At 39.7% G+C, this 12,674-nt stretch overlaps 1 long non-coding RNA gene across 1 annotated transcript in view; it reads right to left on the reverse strand.

Moving 5' to 3' along the window:
• Window positions 1-4,106: 4,106 nt before the first annotated feature.
• LOC117804318 overlaps window positions 4,107-12,674 on the reverse strand; it is a 28,974-nt gene continuing 20,406 nt past the window's right edge. The window contains exons 2-3 of the long non-coding RNA XR_004628656.1: window positions 7,516-7,584; window positions 4,107-5,308 (exon numbers count right to left, since the gene is read on the reverse strand). This is a non-coding gene — a long non-coding RNA (uncharacterized LOC117804318). The remainder of the gene's footprint in view (window positions 5,309-7,515; window positions 7,585-12,674) is intronic.

Below are 12,674 nucleotides of genomic sequence, written 5' to 3' on the forward strand. Positions count from 1 at the left end.
AGAGGCTACAAATTTTTTATGCAATAGTTTGAACAAAAAATACATGGGACGTACTGACATGATCAAATTCCCTATGTTTTACTACATTCAGTAATTAAATAATTAATTAATTAAGTAATTAAATAATGATCTTCCAACATATAGATGAGTAGCTTAGAATGGAGCGACAAAAAACTAAACAGCTTACATGTATAAGAACAACAAATTTGAAATATGACTTAAACTTTGGGACCATACTATGCCAGCTTTTTAGAAAGAACATTCCATTAGAAATCAGGAGTCTTATATTTAAAATTTAGTTTATCTACCAAATAGTTGTGTGGTCTTGGGAAATAGCCTTAGTCATAATATTCCAAAGTTGCTCCTCCTCCTTTTTTTTTTTTAAGTAGGGAATTGGCCTAAATGATTTTTAAGGACCTATCTTATAATCCTAGACACTGTTTTTAACATAGCTCTAATATAAGCCCATGCTATAATAGTAAACAGTACTTTCTCATTCACATCGATAATTCTTGTTTATTAAATTGGACCTTTATTTATATCTAATTTATAGTGACCTATATTCAAATAGATGTCAATTTCTAAGTTGGCAACAAATCCATATTTCTGCAAAATATTTCTTCTTGAGAAAATTAAAAATGGTCAAAAGGAGCGTGTCAAAATCTAGACCAAAAGAATCTCTTTTTATTCCTCATGCAATTCTTTCTACTAAATCACTTCTAAACTAACTTGTATACCTATCCTTCTACCTCCAGTGTCCCATGCCCATACACTTAGAAGAGTTAAGTCACGGGAGAACCTCCGTTTAGTAAGTAAAACATACAGTGGACAATTCCAACTATGGCGTTGAAGCTCAATAGCATGCCATTGACTTACTTGGGTGCCTTTTTTTTTTTTAAATACTTAGTATTCTGGGTTATTTATTGCTTTGACCTTAAACAACCAACCCAAACCTCAAACATTCTCTGACCACTGACTCTTGACCATAACCTTCATCCATAAGAATTACTTAGATCCTCAAATGTACTGAAAATCTTAGTGCCATCTGGTTCATAATGCCATTGGGATCTAGATGGTTATCAAGAAGTAATGCTTCCATATTCTTCTCTATTTTGATCCAATTGAGCAGTCCTTAAGAGTTCCTAGAATGCAGAAATGCCATTGATCGACAGTAATTGGGAGAGAGAACACACAAAGGTCTCTTCACAACAAATCCATGGAGAGTCTCTTGGCATGATTCAGCCAGGGAAGGGGATTTTCCAACCGTGTAAACATTTTTTACTAGAATGGAAATTTTGGATCTTCAATGAATGGATAAACTTATTTTGCCTTGCTTAGGACATTAAAGAATGCAATATTCCATAATTCAAAATAAAAAAAAAATAGGCAAGATTGCAAAACAAATATACTTTAAACAAGAGGGTTTCAGATCACAAGTTTTCTACTTTGTTGTACATTTGGAAATGTCTCAGCAACTCTGGCATTCATTCCTAAAGACCAAAGTTTATATTTCGTATGTCTTATTTGACCTTGTGAAAAGGCACAATCATTATACAGTGAGAGGTGTGAGGTTCCATTTGGATACTTTCCCGGATTACTCCATAATATAATATTGAGGTAGACTTTCTTTCTACACAAAGCATTACTTCTCACTTGTGTAAAATTTTGTGCCTCTTAACCTTTAGATGCTTTGGGGAATGTGATACTTTGGGAAACTTGATGGTGCCTCCTTTCATTAGCCTCTTTAATTCCAGTTTTGGAAGATTTGACTTTATCTTGGAGAAATGCAATAAAACTTAGATACAATTACAATTATTAGCAGTAGAGAGGTCCATAAAATTCTCAGCATCATATCAATCTGACAACAACCCCTTTTGAGTGTGCTTGGGTATGTTCATCTAAATGCATTAGCTAATTAGGTTGCATCATTTAGGTAAAGGAACAATTAATTACATTTGCACATAAGGACATTTACTCTGCTCGAGATGTGTTGAACTATGAGTGGGGATAAACTGATAAGACAAGAAAAATTCTATATAGGAATACACAGAAGAATCAAGAGGAAATACTTACATGTGTATCTTTAATTCCAGGTGGTCAGGGATAGGGTATCTAGTTAAATAAAACTTTTCTTTGTCTCTACTGTATCAGAGAAGCTGACAGCATTTTAGATGTTATATTTTACCCCTCCCTCTTTTGCTTGTGTTGCATACCTGAGAAAGCTAAAATGAAAACCCAGGTCCTCCCTCCTTTGGGGCCCATGAGAGATTCAAAGTAGGCAAGCCCCTTCTCACACATGAGGACCCCCGCCTTGCCCACACTCTCTACGTACAATAAAGCACACCCTCATCTCTTGTCCCGATTCTCTCATGCAATTAATTCACCTGTGTGAGAGGCCTCTGCTCTGCCCAGAGACCTCCACTCAGGAAGTTACAAACCTTCTCATACTTCTTCATGCGTGAGTGTAGCACCACCATTCCCAATCTCAGAACCAAACTTCGTGTGGGGATCAATTATGATTTTGCAAAGGTGGATACAAGATCACCCTACGTTGGAACCAACTGGGATTTAGCCACAGGATTCAGATGTACGGAAATCTAAATATCAGCTTTATTCCTGCTAAAATGCTGAGCTGGAAGATGTGTTTAAATATGGGCACAGGAAGGAGTTCCTTGTGCTCTACCCCATGCATCATTCGGGATAGGCTGGCTGTCGCACCGGGCTAAGAAACTGTCTTAACATATATGCCTGGCGATTAAACACTCCCACCTAGTTACAAGTAGACTTGAACAACCACAGGCCTCTGTCATGGAAGGATCTTCACCTAAAAGCAAAGAACAGACTGAAATAATGGAAGAGAAAAGGAGAGAGCCAGATTGAGGGGAGGCGGGCAGGGGAAAAAACCTCCCTCTTCTAAACTAATCAATTAGATAAAAGTCCTTGTCCTGTGGGAAGGAGCAGAGAGAACTGAGTGGAAAGAGACCTCCAGTGTCATTAGCACCAGTGTCAGAGAACCACAGCCCTCAGGCCAATGGAGCCTGCCACCTGCTTTTGTGAATAAAGCTTTACTCAAGCACAGTCAAATGCCTTGATTTATACATTGATTATGGTTGATTTCATGCAACAATGGCAGAGTTGAATAGTTGAGACAGAAATTATGGCCTGCAAAACCAAAATTATCTAATCTCTAGTCTTTTATAGGAAAAGTCTACTGACACCTGGTCTAGCAAATGTCTATCCCTGAGGCTGTGTAAGGAACGAAAATTTAAGTTAAACAATGAGTAATGTCAAAATACAAGGGGAAAAGAAAAAAGTAGAAAAATTATTTTTTGTCACTATTGTTGAGTATATTTGTGAAGACCCTGTTCGGCCTCCCAGGCGTATTTCTAGTACAATACATGGAGGTAAATAAAGCAATACATGGGTTTTAATTCCGTGTCTCCTATTTACATGCTGTGTGGCCTTGGGAAAGTTCATCAGCCTCTCTTAGCATTAATGGAGATAACAAATATGCAGGGCTTAGTACTGTGTTCAACCTGGTGGGTGCTTCTCTCTCATGTGCCTCTGGGTATTTCAGAATCCATTATATAGCCTTTGTGGAAGCTTCCAGTGACATGGAGACGACTTTTCAGCAAGAAGCCACTTTTCTTTTATAATCAGCCCTCTTCCCAAAGAGAAGCACTTATTATTTTTTAAAATTATATTTTTCTTTTTTATAGTCAAATTTAGCCTTAAATTACCTCTCTTTCACCTATTTCCGTGACTATCCTCTGTTATTATAAATGTGTCCCCAATTGTCATCAAAGTTCTGGCACAGGTCTGTGATAAAGTTGTCATTGATCATTAAAAGAAGATGTTTAGATATATTTTATAAAGCAAAATGTGTTCACGAGGACTATCTTTTATTCCAAGGGTATGTAATTCCTATCATTTTCATATTAAAATAACTTTTATTAACACAATGCCAACGTTAAAATAGCATTTAACCTATAACTTTTGATTTAAAATACAATGATTGTATATATTTATGCATAGATAGATAGATAGATAGATGAAGTCACAGCAAAAATTCACACTTGTGACACTTTCCCAGTCCTTTATTTTGTCTCATGCGAATGATTCACAAATCCTAAAACTCAGATCCACTGAAATATACAGTTGAAGGACACCATGCTTCCTTATATATGACTTTCAAATTCTATTTGAAAACAGTGTCATTAGGTATTTCCTCTTTGTCCTTCTGCAGAGAAAACAAGCCCTGTTTTCTCTTGGGCAACTTTGGTAAGGAGTTTTCAGTTCTGTACCACTGCAGCTATCCTTCCTGATTTACATGCCAAGCTCCCACTTCAGCCTCCTGGCTTCTCTCCCTTTGCAAGACGGTGACATCCGTGATTCCTCCCCAGGGGCTGCACTTTCTCTCCTACAGATGTTGGAGCTGCTTGGGGATCCGCCCACCATAGGCTCTGTCCCCCCACCCCAGCTCAATCCCCCAAGTCTTACTAGGCCTCCATTAATAAGACAAATGCCATTGTTCACCTTAGGACTAGCAACAGTACTCTGCCAAATACCGGGTGAGAAAATTCTATACCTGAGACTTTTTCTATCTCCAATCAACCATTTTACAACCAGGAGGAAAGCAACACTTGTAAATTAACTGCCAAGTGCAAACAGCTGGTCCTAGCAGGACGAAGAAGTCCATTTGAGTTTGAGAATCTGAAGCCCGCATTCTGCTCTTTTCTTTGAATCGCCTGAGGGCCTGATGCCTGTTGGGCAGGTTTGCTGAGCAGAAGAAATTAGTTTAGATGTGATATTTGAGCCCATCCTGAAATTGACCTTCTCTCTTAAACCACATCCATCCTTCTTTCTCAACTGAATCAGGGTCAATAGGCGTGTTTTGTTTGCATGCAAGGGAATGCATTTGTACAGAGCTTCCCACCGCTTCTCTGGGGCGGGGACCCTATTTTCTACATTCCAAGCGTCTCTGGTAGTCCTTGGAGCTGAAATCGACCATCCTGTCCTCCTGGGCTCGCAATTTCACACTCTTCATTCATGCTCTCCCCAGCCAGAGCCTGGGTTTTCACAGAATGGGCTTTTAGGTCCCTTTGCATGTCAGTTCCTTTCCGTTTTCTTATCAGTGTACTAGGAAGTCCGCAGAATCCGCCGTTCAGACTGCGTTTTGTTTCCACGGAGGGCAGAGATATAAAATGAGCCATGCAGAAATGTGATTTCCCAGTTAAGCGGAAACGTCAGGAAGAAGCGGACGGAGACAGCAGGACTATCTTTAGTGACTGTGATGTCCTCACAAATCCTTTCAAATTAAAAGAAAATGCAGATCATAAAACTGCTTATACATATTGGAAAATATAGTTAAAAATAAAAAAACAAATATAACCAGGACTGTATTTTATATATTTATATATATAATAGAGTTCATATTATATAATTATGTTATATATTATATAGTCCTGATGAATCATGTTTATATATGTTATGTATGTTTTTACATGGATTTGTACATACTTGTATCCATAACCCTACTAATTAGAACCGTGTTTCCCAGGTGGGGTCTGCCCTCACCTGCATCAAAGGCATCCAGTAGGCTTGTTTAAAAAAGCAGATTCCGGGGCCCCTCTTCAGCTCCACCCATTCAGAAATTTTAGGACTATATACCAGGAATCTGCACTTTAGACAAATGCCTTAGCTGCACTCAAGTTTAAGAACACACGATGTAAAAATATCGGCTTAAAAATGTATTTTGGAGCCTTTCCATCTAGGCTCCTCCATGCATGTTTCTCACAACTAGATCCTGTGTCTATCACCTAACATCGCACAAAAAATTATCCTGTGACTGACAAGTCACTGTAAACACCATTTTAAGGCTGCATAATATAATATGTGGAAATACTCTAATTTAATCATTTTTCATATTTATTCAACAGTTAGATACTTCCAGGTTTTTGCTCTATAAATAATATTGGTGTGAATCTCTCTAAGCATACAATTTTTTCCCACATCAAACTCTTATCTATCTTTTAAACTCTGGTGATTCTTACTCTATCCACAGTGTATTAAAACACCCTTGTTGCTGCATATTTGCCAGAGACAACCGTATTATTTTAACTTATCATCTTTAAATGAATATGTAATTCTTAACATTATCATTAATATTTCTTATTTTATGAACTGTTTGTGATCCATACCAAATGCCTACTGTAATCACTGTTTTCTCTTAATATTTGATCTATGGAGGTATTTATTTATTAGAAATAATTACTCTTGGGCGCCTGCGTGGCTCAGTCGGTTAAGTGTCGGCCTTCTACTCAGGTCATGATCCCAGCATCCTGGGATTGAGTCCTTTCTTGGGCTCCAAGCTCAGCAGGGAGTCTGCTTCTCCCTCTGCCCCCCTCCCCCCTGCTCTTTCTGGCTGGCTCTCTCTCTCAAATAAATACAATCTTAAGAGAAAGGATAATAACTCTTTAACATAAAGGTTTAAAATAAGTGTTGCACCTTTATTTGCTATTTTTTGTCTCTGAGTTTTATTTACTATAAAAGCAAATTTTCTTTGATTTTTTTGGATTTGACTTTTCAGAACACTTCTCCGTTCTTATATTACATTTAACTTGTATTCTGATCCAAGCATTTATTATGTCATTTAATCTTTCAGGTACTTTGTGTATGATTTTTCTTTTCTTTTTCTGTTGAATTCTTCGTGACTTCTCAGTATATTGAAAGGAGGTTGTCAGTGAGTCAGCACTGTTCTGCTGTGGTCCAATGAGGGAAATACAGCCTCCCAATTTGAAGTACTCTTGCCAGACCTTCTCCGGAAATCGGAACCCTAGCCTCGGGCAACCCCGAGGGGTTGGGAACAACAGAGTGCTGGAGTTCCCCAGGTGCGCTGGTCACAGACTTGGATAACATAGAGGATCACATGGAATGTCCACAAGGAGGGAAAAGGTCACGTGGGTCTGGCCCAGTCTCAGGGCAGGCATGGCACTGCCATCCTTAGAAGGTCAAGGGGACGTAGGTTGGGGTAGGGGGAAATAGTCACAACGTAAGATTGTTCCGTTTAAGGATAGAACCACAGAAGTTAGGAACCATGCACAAAACAGAGCATCTGTGATGAGGTTGTTACTGGCATGCTTTCATTGGGTTTGTTTTAGAAGAGCGTATCCTCCTGAAACCGAGTCCCATGCTCCCCCAAGTCAAATGTAAGCAAGTTTCTTTTGAAATTTATTTTTCTCATAAGGGATATTTTCATAAGGAAAATATTTATCAGTATCACATATTATTCAAAAATCTGATTTAAAATGACTCAGTGGGGTTAATAGTACACATCTGTCTAGCAGTATGTGAAATTATGCATACATGCATACCTACTCAAACCTTTATCTTAGCTCGATTGCTGGCACTTGGTAAGTATTTGGAATTGGTTCGCTTCCGCCCAGACTCAGGGGCCAATCACCCCACATCCACCCTAACGGAAAGCCAGTTCGGACTCGTGCCCCACCCACTTACCGATATAAGGAACTTCATTTTTTTTCCCACCATGGATAAAATATTGGGCCAGTTGTAAAGTACGTGAATCTAATTGAGACAAGACAGACAACTTATTTCTATTTAACCGAAGTTTCTGAAGCATAGACCATACAAGTATTTTATGACAATTTTGAAGTATATTTTACCAAACCATGTGTATCCGTATACAAAGATAAGAAAGAAATACGGATGTGAATGCAACTATATTTGGTAGATGAGAATATAAGTGATTACTTTTTTCCTTGTGTTTCAAATATTTTATTCAATCTTGCAATGCTGTTTTTAACATTGAAAAAAACAAAAAATTAAAAAAATATATATATGTAAATAATGACATTTCAGTGACATTACCTCTTTTAAAAGTGAAAGATTTTTTTCCCCTAATAATTTAAAGGTATGTGTAGCCTACTGTTCTGGAATTTCTAATGTTTCTTTTCACCAATTTCCTTAGCCTCCCTCCCACACTCTCCTGCGCCTACAAGCAGACCGCCTCTCTTTTATATAACAGCTCAAGCACTTTTCTGGGAAAAGCTGATATAAGAGCCTTTTTCCACTTTAATTTTTCTCTCTATTTTCTCATTTTAATAGCTTTTTTCCCCATCATTCGTGAAGGTTTCTCAGGTAATGTCTGCCACTGGATTTAAAAACGACTACAGTTTGCCAGACTTTTGAAATGGGTCACATGCAGGATTTGTAATTAAGGGATGGCTGAGAGGCCCTCCTGAGAAGGAATGAAAGCAAGTCTCCGCAGGAAGCTGGTGCAGTTGGGGAGAATAAAGAATTGAACTTTACATCGGACGGAATCTGGGGATGTACTGTATGGTGATTAACATAATATAATAAAAAAAAATTAAAAAAAAAAAAAAAAAGAATTGACGTGGCCAGGAGTGAAGTGTGTGAAAATAAGGATTCTCAAAATCTGTTCTGTAAGCCCTCTGGACCAATCTGCTAGTTACAGGGTACTGGCCCACTCAGACCCTCATCATCATCTGTAAATTGGCGTAAGGTTTTGTGCTTAGACTAACCATGGGGCTATTGTGAGGCTCAAAGAAAAGAAAGCACTGAAAACAGAGCTGTGATCTCCTAAGGACTTCAAAATACAGGAGATAGATCCCTTTCGTTCTAAAGTCCCCCCCCCCCCAAAAAGCCTGACTGCCACATTGGTATGCACACCTGTTGAAGGTTAATGACTCCTGACTTCTATCTCTGCTCAACTGAAAGGAGATAATGAAGAAGAACAGGACTTGGACAGGAGAGAGATTCTTGGAACCAGTTTTATGGGGGCAAGTGAGCCGGCCGATGGCACTACTAGATCTAATTAATTATTGTGTTGACTTCTCTATCAACAAATACAAAATGACGTCTTGCAGCCCAGGCTTATGTCCCTGAGAAACATGCCTATTTTATAATGTGTAAACATCATAGAATACTTGCTTAGTCTAAATCCAGCTGTGGCAAATTCAAACCTCAAAAAAAAAAAATGCTCTTGTAACTTGTTATTGGCTAAATTACAGCTATGTGAACAATATTATCTACGAAAGAGACCTTGTGGAGGAGAATTTAAAAATCCCAATTTTCTTTATATATATTTAAATAAAATGTCTAGTAATACCATCATTCATCACATGCAAACACGACTATTGAGTTTCAGTGAGGAAATCAAATACATGTGCTTCTGGTCAGTGTGTTTGGATTAACTGCTTGTTTGATAAATCAAATGACATCACTTGCTATTTGCCTCACTGATCAGACGTATGACTCCACCTAATTCTTCTTATATGCAATTTTTTAAAAAAGAAAATTGACCTAGACACGTAATTTGAAAATTAAACGGTCAGCTGTTATCAGCACACTCGTGCCATGCTAACACAGTCCTGTGGAATTTGGGCGTGGGGAGCGTTCACGTAACATTCCTTAGAAACCTTCCTTGTGTCAGACATGCAGATCTAAATATCTGGGAAATTTAGCAGGTGCATACAATCTCACTGCATCTCTACATCGCTCTAGACACCTTCCATTCAGTGGCCATGAAACAAGTATTTATTGGACCCTGTTCATTTGTCTATTTACTAGAAATAGAGATTTTTGGCCAGGGGCAGGGTTTGTGTGGTCAGTTCCTTGAAAACGGGGACTGTGGTTGGTCTGCCTTTGCCATTCCTGCATCAAATCGTCAAATCTTTACACAGGATGGGATGATTATTAGTTTAATTAAATTAACAAGGAGGGTCTGATGGAGGCCACGTCGTAAACAGTTTTTCTTTTTTCTTCCCTTTTTTTTTTTTTTTTTAAGGAATAGGGTGCTTTATTAGAAAACTGAAAACTGCTTTTTGTCTTCCGACAGAAAGTATGCTTGTAGAGAGAGACCATGCAAGTCTTAGAGGCAGGAATGGCAGAGTGGAGAAATGTAGCAAGAGGTAAGGAAGAAGGAAGAAGGAAGAAGAGGGTCATCTGTCGAGTGCCCCCCTGTATAGACCCTCAATGGAGCACTCTGTCTCCATCCTTGGCTGATTCCTCACTTGTGTGCCCACACCGCCCCTCACATTGGACATTTGTGGTTTTTTGGCCATGTGTATAAGCTTCTATTGTGCACCAGACTCTGTGTCACATGTTTTTTGTGACCTGGCCCTTGATTATTTCTCCACCTTCACTCTGACTTCTTTCGCCCCTCACAGGTGATCAGCCACCCAGGTATTCCGCCACTCTCTCCGCACTGTGGCCCTTGTTGGGATGTTGGACGTGCTGTTGCATCTTCTTGAAACATAAATTAACAGTAATTTGCAGGATGGTTGTTTTTGCATCTTTTTTTTTCCCCCAGAGAAAGAGAGAGAGAGAGAGACATACACAAGCAGGCTGGGAGGGGCAGAAAAAGATGCAGCTGTGCAGAGCACAAATTGGGGGCTCCATGAGATCGTGACCTGAGCTGAAATCAAGAGTCGGTCGCTTAACTGACTGAGCCACCCAGGTGCCCCTGTGTTTGCATTTTTAGATTTCAGTTAATATGTAATTTCACAGCCAAGAGGTTTTCCATTACTACTGGGAAGTCTGGTAATAATTCCCATAATTCTTTTTTTTTTTTTTTTAAGATTTTATTTATTTATTTGACAGAGAGAGATAGCCAGCAAGAGAGGGAACACAAGCGGCAGGGAGTGGGAGAGGAAGAAGCAGGCTCCCAGTGGAGCAGGGAGCCTGATGCGGGGCTCGATCACAGGACTCTGGGATCACACCCTGAGCCGAAGGCAGATGCCTAACCACTGAAGCACCCAGGTGCCCCAATAATTCCCATAATTCTAGAATAATTCCCCATTTCTCTGTGTCAGAGTTATTAGTTTAATGGCTTTGTGAAAAAACTCACCTAGCAAGCATGTTTCTCTTCTGTACCAGTTTAACTGTTTTTTGCTGGTATTCACTCACACCATGCCCAGTCCGTAAAATGTAAAGCACCATGAGGGCAGGGGTATAAAAGACTTGGTAATGGACATATCGAGGGATAGTCCCTGGCACAAAGTGGAAGTCAATGCATATTGACTGCCTGAGAGAATGGACGCAAGACACTTTAGGTCATAGTCCCTGCTAGCAGAGCTTCCTAATCCACTAGGCTAAGTTACTAGAAAAGCCGCAATAAGCTAATTGTCTGAGAGGTGGAGGGGCCCAGAACCCAGAGCTGAGAAGTCAGGGGTGACCATGCAAGACTGACCTCAGAAGACCGAGGCTGACTTAAATTTTCAAGGAGCACAGGACTAAGGGATAAGAATACATTTCACAGTTTAATGTCAAAAGTACTGCTATGGGGGCGCCTGGGTGGCACAGCGGTTAAACGTCTGCCTTCGGCTCAGGGCGTGATCCGGGCGTTCTGGGATCGAGCCCCACATCAGGCTCTTCTGCTGTGAGCCTGCTTCTTCCTCTCCCACTCCCCCTGCTTGTGTTCCCTCTCTCGCTGGCTGTCTCTATCTCTGTCAAATAAATAAAATCTTTTTTAAAAATAAATAAATAAATTAATTAATTACTAAATCTTAAAAAAAAAATAGTACTGCTATGGCCTGGATTATGCCCCACCCTTCCAAATCCATAAATCAAAACCCTAATCCCCAGTGTGACTATATTGGGAATGAAGGCCTTTACGTGTTAATTAAGGTTAAATGAGGTGACAAGGGTGGGGCCTGAATTCTCTAGAACTGGTGGCCTTATAAGAAAAGGAGAGAACTCCCTCTCTCCTCGCTTCCCTGGAGGAGGAAAGGCCATGTGAGGACAGGTGGCTGTTTGCAAGTCAGGAAGGGAGCTCTCCCCAGACACCAGCCCCTCCAGACCTTGATCTGGGGCTTGCAGCTTGCACAACTGTGAGAAATACATTTCTGCTGTTTAGCCGCCCTGTGGCACTGCGACGGCAGCCAGAGCAGACAAGTGCCAGTATAAACAGGAGAGATTTCTTCATTAAAGTTTCTTCAGTAAAATTTCTTCATCTGTGCTGAGCTTGAATCAGCTTCTTTCTCACCCACTTTTAACTTCCTCTCTTGCTATTCCTTGCTCTTGATATTTTAATCATCTCTCCCATATATCGTTGCCCTATAATGTGCCTCAAATGTCGTTTGGGAACGATTAGGTTATTTATAAATAGGTAAATAATGATAAAGCTTTCCTGGCCTGAACACGAGTAGTCAGCAATTTTTATATATATATTAGCATTTTTAGTCAAAGGAGAAGAATATTCATTGATTGCTGCTTCTCTGTCTTCAGCTTTCTTCCTGCCTCTGGCAATATTAAACCTCTCTCTCTAGACCCGCTGTAATGAGAATTTATTTTACTTGTGTGAGCAGCTGGGTTATGACTAAGTCACCCCTTTGTAGCCGCACCTACTTCTTTACGGCCACTTAACAATTAGCATCAGCATTGTTCAGCTCCTAAAGGTCCATCAGCGAGCGCTGACACTTGGAGGTCTCTCAAATATTTCCCAAATGACAGGAGCAAAGTCTGCATTTCAGTGACACCATCAGGAGGCATAAGAGCAGTATTCTTCCATGTGTGCTTCAAAACCGTAATCCTACTGAGAAATTTTCTAGTAAAATCTCTTTTATAGAGAAAACTGAGGATTATGACGTCAGGTCATGTCTTCAGTTCAACCAGGGATATGGTAACAGAGGAAA

This window comes from Ailuropoda melanoleuca, chromosome 11 (assembly GCF_002007445.2).
Source record: "Ailuropoda melanoleuca isolate Jingjing chromosome 11, ASM200744v2, whole genome shotgun sequence".
NCBI lineage: Eukaryota > Metazoa > Chordata > Mammalia > Carnivora > Ursidae > Ailuropoda > Ailuropoda melanoleuca.